This window comes from Leptonychotes weddellii, chromosome 4 (assembly GCF_054177405.1).
Source record: "Leptonychotes weddellii isolate Sample4059 chromosome 4, ASM5417740v2, whole genome shotgun sequence".
Taxonomy (NCBI): Eukaryota; Metazoa; Chordata; class Mammalia; order Carnivora; family Phocidae; genus Leptonychotes; species Leptonychotes weddellii.
In genome coordinates, this window is record NC_138372.1 from 88,704,609 (window position 1) to 88,712,759 (window position 8,151).

An 8,151-nucleotide genomic window follows, 5' to 3' on the forward strand; every position below is an offset into this window, starting at 1 on the left:
CTGTAAGCACATAAATATAGCAGGGTGAGGAGGCTGGGCAAGGTGCAGCCTGACTTCACCTCATTAGACAGAGAAGACTTTTCTGAGGAGAGTGGGCCTCACCTGGTCTCCAAGAATGAGCACAGACCACAGGCAGTCCAGACAGAAGGGACAGCACGTGCAAAAAGCACAGGGCTGGAGAGACCAAAGACCACCCCCTGGAACTAGGAGAAATGTAGTTAGCTCAAGTGAAGCAGACAGGAGGTGAGGCTGGGGGGTGTGGGCATAGCTTTCAGCTGACAGAGGTGCAAAACTACCCTTGGGCCTCAGTTTCCTCATCTGCAACATGGAGATCATAGTACCTACTTCATAGAGTTGTGAAGATTAAGGAGTTACTATTTGTAGAGTGCCTAGAACCATGCCTGGCACAGAATAAGTACTCTATGAAGCTTAGCTATTATCACATTGCACTCTATCAATCAACCAGTTTCTACCACTTTGCCATCTTTGCCTCCATCTGTGCTTTTAGACATTTGTTTGAATATCTAATGAATTTTATTTATGAAAATGAGTAGAAGACAGAAAAATGAAAGTGCTGATTCTGGTGATAAGAATAAGTCTTAAATAGTGCAATAGAGAAAAAGATGGAAGTCATTAGGTATGCAGAAAGAGGCAGATAGCTTCAGTCGAACACCGTTCTAGATCTGTCATCTCTGTTCTATTATAAAGGAAAAAAACTAAAGCCTAGTGTCTGATACATAGTGGGCATTCAATAAATTTCTGAACCGAATGAACAACAATGATATCATACTTTAAATATATTGTTGAATTTTATGTCTCCAAGACAAAATGCATTTAGAGATAATATATTCTATAGTCTCTGGAAACAGAACCCCTATCATAACATGTAAATCTATTGTTCTTTCATACTACAGTTTTAGCACAAATGTATTAAAGACAGATGGCTGCCTGCCTAGCACAACAGGTTTGGATTTTGAGTATGGACTTCCCCAGCTCCTCCCTCTAGGAAGTTGTGTCTTAGGGGACCTGATCCTTGACAGGACTGGAGCACTCTAACGACGCATTTTCAAGAGTATGTTATTAAGGAAACTGGGGGACTACCTTACATGACATACTAAGGAAGTTAGCCTTTAAACTAGATGTTATGCAAGGCCACAGACAAGATCCAGGCAGGGGATAAGATGGTTAGATATCTATTTTTAGAATGGTCAACCTGGGGCCACATGGAGGATAGTTTGAAGTTAAGACTTAAGAGACTTCAGGGAAGAAATGAGAACCTGAACCAAGACAGTGGCAGTGGGTGTGGGACGGAGGCTCCGATGTGAGAGAGATTCAAAGACTGAGAAAAGAAAAAGACAGTAGATATGAGGAGCAGAGGAGAAAGAGAGCTAAGGATGACTCCTGGGGCTCCTTACTTGGGTAAGATGGGGAGTATAGGAGGTGGGGCAGGTTTGGCGGAGAATATTACAGATACTGTAGGTGGGCTTACGCCATCACCCAATACTGCATTGAATTTAGAGGATAAGGAAATTAAGTACTTGCCTCCTGGCTTCCTTTGCAGCTAGGGCGACAGTTCTGATTAATGGGATTTATGGGGAAGTCTGCTGGGAGGCTTCTGGAAAATCTGAAGCTGTGTTGATAAAAGCTCAGTTGTCACTGGCATTGCTCCCTTCCCCCTTTTCCTATCTTGAACTCAGACATGATGCCTGGAACTGTAGAACACTTTGTGACTGTGAAGGAAGGGAATTGTAGACCTGCCAGCCAGGAGATCGTTGAGGCTGTTGAATCAACACCAGCAGCCACCTACCTCCAGATCTCTTGTTATGTAAGAAAAATCGCCCTCGTTTTGTTTGTTCTATTCTGTTACTTGTAGCTGATGGTATTTCTAACTGACACAGGAAGACAATAAATTCATATTTGGATCTGTTGAGTTTTAGATCTGATGGGAAATCCAGATGGAGCGGTCCAGGAGACAGATGGAAAGATGATTGAGATTCTGGAGAGAGGTTTGGGCTGTAAGTTTAGGTTAGAGATTCATTAGCAAATGGTGGTGATAGAAACCAACGGGCTTCAAACTTTTGCCCACATGTCCCTTAAAGAATTATGAAAAAATGTATTCTTGTTTGTATACTTTCCCCAATATTTTATTGTGAATATTTTCAAACATGTAGAAGACTTGAAATAATTGAGCAGTGAACAACATATACACGCCACCTAGATTCTACTATAAACGTTTTGCTTTAGCTACATCTGTCCATTTGTCGATCTATCTTATTTTTTATACATTTCCAAATAAATTTTTGACACCAATTCATTTCATCACTAAATTCTTCTGCATGCATAACATATGTTTGTTTATAGTTTTTCTTTTTTTCTTGAGATAAAACTTACCTTAATGAAATGTAGACATCTTAAGTACACCATTTGATGATTTTTGACAGACACTTTTGCCTTTCTAACCTCAAACTCTGTTAAGGCATAGAACATTACTATCACCCCAGAAAGTTCCCTTGAATCCTTTTACAGTTGGTCTATGCCCCCATCCCCCCTAGAAGCAACCAGGGTTCCGATTTTTTTATGATAGATTAATTTTCTCTGTTCTGTAACATCATATAAATGGAATTGTACAGTATTTACCCTCATGTATTTTTCATTTGACATATAAAATTCTTTAACTTTTAAGTTTGCAAAAGATGTCATTTCTAATGTATTTTAATTATTGACATAAAAAAAAAAGGTCGCATCCCTCATTTTAATGCATCATCCATTTCTACCATTTCTTTTTATGTATCAGGTTTAGTGCTCGAAATGACAACAGGAAATTTTTGATCAAGGCTTGTAGATGGCGAGCTCTCAATTTTTAAATATTTCTTATTGATGAGAAACTTAACTCAAAATAATTTTTTATTGAGGTGCAATGGATGTACAACATTATATTAGTTTCAGGTGTACAACATAATGATTCGCTATTTGTACCTATTCATTATCCATTTAAAAAAATGTATAAATAAACGCCTCTTTACCAGAGTGAAAGTTTGACATCTTTTCTTTTTCTCCTTAAACTTGTATTTCCATTCCATCTTTTCCATGAAATGTAATCCTAAAGTAATTTTTATGCTTGAAACATTTTTCTTGAATATCCTTTTATACTTGTCTGAATATTATATGTTTATTAAAAGAAATTTTGCTTCCTAAGACCTTAATGCTCTAAGTGTTAATTAATTTATTCTAGCTTGAGCTATCATTAAAATTATTCTTAGTACACAATTGATTACTGATTAAAATAACAGTATAGTTGAAATACATAATTATTAAACATAAAAGTAAAATATTACTGGAGCTGCATCTCTTAATGAGTTTGGTGGGGCTGAGATTTTTTCTACTACTTCACATATCCATGGATGAATATTCCTTATTGCTAGAAAACACAGGGCTCAGCATAAATTCCCTTAATATTTTTCATTGCTTTGATATTAATGCTGAGAAACATTGTTTAGATAAGTAAGTGGATGAGGATGGAAGAAGTTGTTATAGCAATGCCAATCAGTTCTTTAAGCCCCTTCTGAATCATAAACCCCAATTCACAAGCGGATGTCTCATCAAAAACTATCATCAAATGATCAATAAGCTGACAACTCCATTTGGTCTTTCTTCAATTTTATTGAAAGCAGAGTTGGAATCCTTTTAACTTACAAGAGCATTTATTACCCATATTGTAGTCATTCCCTGTATTATAGTCATTGTAGGTAGTCTCAATGTCTACGGCAATTTTTTTTTAATTGAAGTATAGTTGACACACGATATTACATTGTTTTCAGGTGTACAGCATAGTGATTTGACAAGTCTGTACACGTACGCTGCACGCACAAGTGTGGCTGCCATCTGTCCCCATACAATGCTATCACGATAGCATTGGCTCTATTCCTTATGCTGCGCCTTTCATGCCCGTGACTCAGTCATTCCGTAACTGGAAGCCTGTATCTCCCTTCACCCTTCACCCTACACTTCCCTTTGCCCATTTTGCCCATCCCCTACCCCTTCCCCTCTGGCAACCATCGGACTGTTTTCTCTGACAGCAGTTTTTCAAGTTGCTGGCCCAGAGATTTTTCCCGTAAACTCTGAAGAGATGTACCCTTCTCAGATTTAGGATGAGTGAGAAGGAGCTCATGAAGGAAGACGGCTTGATCCCAGGCATATTCTCAGGCAGAGTGACTCTAGGAAGAAATACACATGGCAGTTGAGGATCTGGAAATGGATTCTCTTGAAACTATTCATGTTGGAGTGCCCTCTGGAAAGATTTCTTACGCTGCCAGGTTATTATGCGTGCCCCAGAGATGGGACGGCTGCTTTAAGCCATGAGAGTGGATGATATGGCCAGGGAGGATGTGAAAAGTATGGAGAATGGAAACTTTACAATAACTACATTTTAAGAAGTGGGCAGAGGAGACATAACACTCAAAGGAGACTGGCTGGAAATGACCAGAGAGGTAAGAGCAAAATCAGAAGAAAGTAATGTAATGGGGGGGTGGGGGGTGGGAGGAAGAAGTTTCTGAGTGGGAGGAATAGCCACAGCGCACGAACCTCAGCAGGAACAAGTGAGATAAGAGTTGACTGGATTTGGTGCTCTGGTCATTCAGGACTCTGGGGTGAGGGCTACTTCAGAAGAGTTGAGGTAGGGGTGGAAGCCAGCATGCAGTTTAGGGGTGAATGAATAGTGGGGGAGTCACTGTAGCCACTCTTCAGGAAGCCAAGCTATAGGAGGGGCAGAGCAAGAAGGGGGGGAGCAAGTTTTCTTTCCTTTCCTTCCTTCCTCAATGGAAAGATCTGGACATGTTCTTAGTGCTTTGGGAAGGTGCCTGTGGAGAAAGACAGGTTGAAGAAGAAATAAGAGCAGAGTCTCAGGGAGAAATAGAAAGGCATGGAGAGATGGAAACTGATGGAGGTCTACATTTGGAGACGGGAGAAAACAGGCAAAGACCATGTTGTAGGAAAAGCCGGCTTTCTAGATTGCTTAATCTCAACCCTTGAGCTCTCTGCGATCTGATTTTGCTGCCGGTGGAACTTTCTGCCTGTTGATTTTAGTATCTTGTTTCCTTGTGAATCATGTGATTCCTTTCTCTTTTCTTGCTGTAAGCTGCTCATTTTCCTTGGAAAATTGTGGAAATGCTTTGTGTCCTGAGTTGAGGTTTTGTTTCCCCGGAGAGGATTTACTTGGACTTTTGCAGATCAGCCATCTCAAGGGACCACCACAGAGTATTATTTCAGACAGCAAACCCATTTCAAGGCTGGCTTTACAAGATTCCACCCGAAACCCCCCCAGACCTCAAGATCATAACATGTCCATTTCCTTCTTGCTCCCTTTCTTACGATGGGTTTATTTCCTCTCTATTCCTACCTTGAGAGCATAGCCCTTGGGAGGGGACACGAGGTTTGGGTAGGGTTTCCTAATAGACTCTTGACCTTAGTGGGATTTCACTCTTTACTTGATGAACTGCAAGACTTTGCAGCTGTTGAAACAGAAACTCGGGGCCGGAGGTGGCCTCGGCGCCTTTACTTCCCAGGACTCTTGCTTTCACTTCACTTTGGCCTTTGTAGATTCTTTTTCCTTTGTGCTAGCGTGTTTTTAAAAAGATGCTGATGTATTTTATCCAGTGTTTTAGTTTCAATGGGGAAAGTAGTTTGGGATATCAAGTCTGCTCTACTGCTGGAAAAAGAAGACTGGTGTGCCTGCTATCATAACTTTTTTTTTAAGATTTTATATATTTATTTATTTGAGAGAGAGAGAGAGCTTGAGCAGAGGGAAGAGGCAGAGGGAGAAGCAGGATTCCTGCCTAGCAGGGAGAGCAGGGAGAGCAGGGAGCCCGACGTGGGGCTCGATCTCAGGACCCTGGGATTATGACCTGAGCCGAAAGCAGACGCTTAACGACTGAGCCACCCAGACGCCCCTCTCCCTTTCATCCTTGTCTTGCTTCTGTGTTTGCTGATGAGAGGAAGGAGCGCACACCTGCTCGTGCAGACATGTGGGAAGCAAGAGAAGGGACCAGGAAACAGGTGAGGGAACAAACACAAAGGATAATTGATTGTTTCCATAGGGCCCCAGGGGAATAATCTGCTCACTTTTGTTTTCACTTTTATAGGAGGTTGGGAAGGGAGAGAACATAACCCATTCAAGGTCCAAGCCTGAATATTTATTGTATCTCAGAGATGATCCCCATTTTCATCACCTGGATTAGGAAAAACCTTACAAAATTACAGAGTAATAAGCTGGCATAATTTTGTGTGACTTTTCCTGTTGTTTTTTAAGTTTTGACAGAGGCCCCAAAGACTGAGAACAAAATCTTAAGGACCTTTACATTCTAAACCAAGGTGTATGTTTGTCTGTATTTGTAGTGTTCTTTAGAGAAACAGAACCAAAGTGATGTATGTGAATATATATTATAAGGGATTGGCTCACATGATTGGGGAGGTTGAGAAGTCCCAAGATCTGTATTCTGCTTCCAGTCCAAAAGCTGGCAGGCTTAAGATTGAAACAGAGCTGATTTTTCAGTTGAAATCTGGAGGCAGAAAAAGACCAATATCTCAGCTTATGGCAGTCAGATGGGAGGAGGTCTCTCTTACTCAACCCTTTTGTTCTATTCAGATCTTCAGCTGCTTGGATGAGGCCCACCCACATTGGGGAGTAATCTGCTTTTACTCAGTCTACCAACTCAACTGTGAATCTTGTCCAGAAACACCCTCACAGACACATTCAGAATGATGTTTGGCCAAATGTTTAGGCACCCTGTCTCTGATCTGGTTGACACATAAAAATAACCATCATTCTGTCTGTGTAGGACTTGCGAAGGGATGAAATGAAACCTAGTCTACTAGGCAAGGGCATCCCCTATCACCTTGACTTTATAAAAAAAGGCTAAAAATACACTGATAAACTGGAAAGATAGAGGGTCAGTCTCACCCACCAGGGTGAAGGGAGAGGGAAGAGATTGCTTTCCCCTGAACTCAAGTCAAATCATGAAGGATCCTGTCTCTTTATGTCTGCTAAGTTATTGAAACTTTATTTTGTGGGGAACAGGAGAACGATATTTGAGCAGATTTGTGTTTTGCCACAAAGAGCACTGGACAGCGAGGACGCATTCATTCAGCAAGCGTGCACTGAGCAGGACCCCATGCAAAATAACCAGATATGACCTCTGGTCTCAGCAAGCCTGCAGATATTCTGAAAGAAAAGGCGTCTACCAAGACCTCGCACTTCGAAGAGGCCAACTGAGAGTCCTAAGTGAGAAGTCCCAGGTGCTCCAAGTGCGGTGAGAGCTCAGGGAGACAAGATTCCTTCAGGCTGTGAGAGTCTGGGAAAATCTCAGGAAGGGGCGGCAGTGGAGGGTCTTGAATGATTAGTGTGATTTGAGAGGCAGAGTTGGGTGGTGGGACAAACGTTGGAGGGAGTGGTGTGTGTGTGTGTATGTGTGTGGGGGGGAGGTGGGGGGAACGGCGAATTGTCCGCTTTGGCCAGAGTGCAGGGTGTATGAATGAAGGGCACTGAGTGGGAACCAGGGACAGTGTGGTGCCACTAGGGGATGGTTTTTGGTGGCATATGATGGACACTTTAGAGTTTATCAGTTAGGCATTTATATTAATGTACATTGGAAATATTTAAACAATAATGATAATATTGCTTACAATGAAGGAAAGTAAAGAAAATGAGGCAATTTAATAAAATTCACAAAGTAATAATTTGGATGGTGCACAGATGTGACAAGGATCATCAAGGAAAAATTCAGGGAAAGTGGGCTAAGTTTAGAATGATTTAGGAGGGTAGGCACACTAGTGTTTAGGGTGGTGCTTGGGTAGAAAGATCAATCTGGGAGCTGGTGTAAAGTGGAGTAAAGTGGAAAAAGTGATCTAGGTTGGAGAGACCAGTAAGGAAACTATTGTAACGCATTAGTAGTAAGAGTTTCCTCTTTAAGGAACACGCACTACTTTTCCTTCCCACGTTCCTATATTTGCTCAAGGTCTTATTGTAAATTCATCAGCTTGCTTCACGTGGAAGCAACATGTGCCATTGGAAGTGGCCGCAATTTTCCCCACTGCCTTTCTGCAAATAGACATCTCTTGGTTTTGGCAGTGGTGTTTTGAAGATTTGACACATTACAT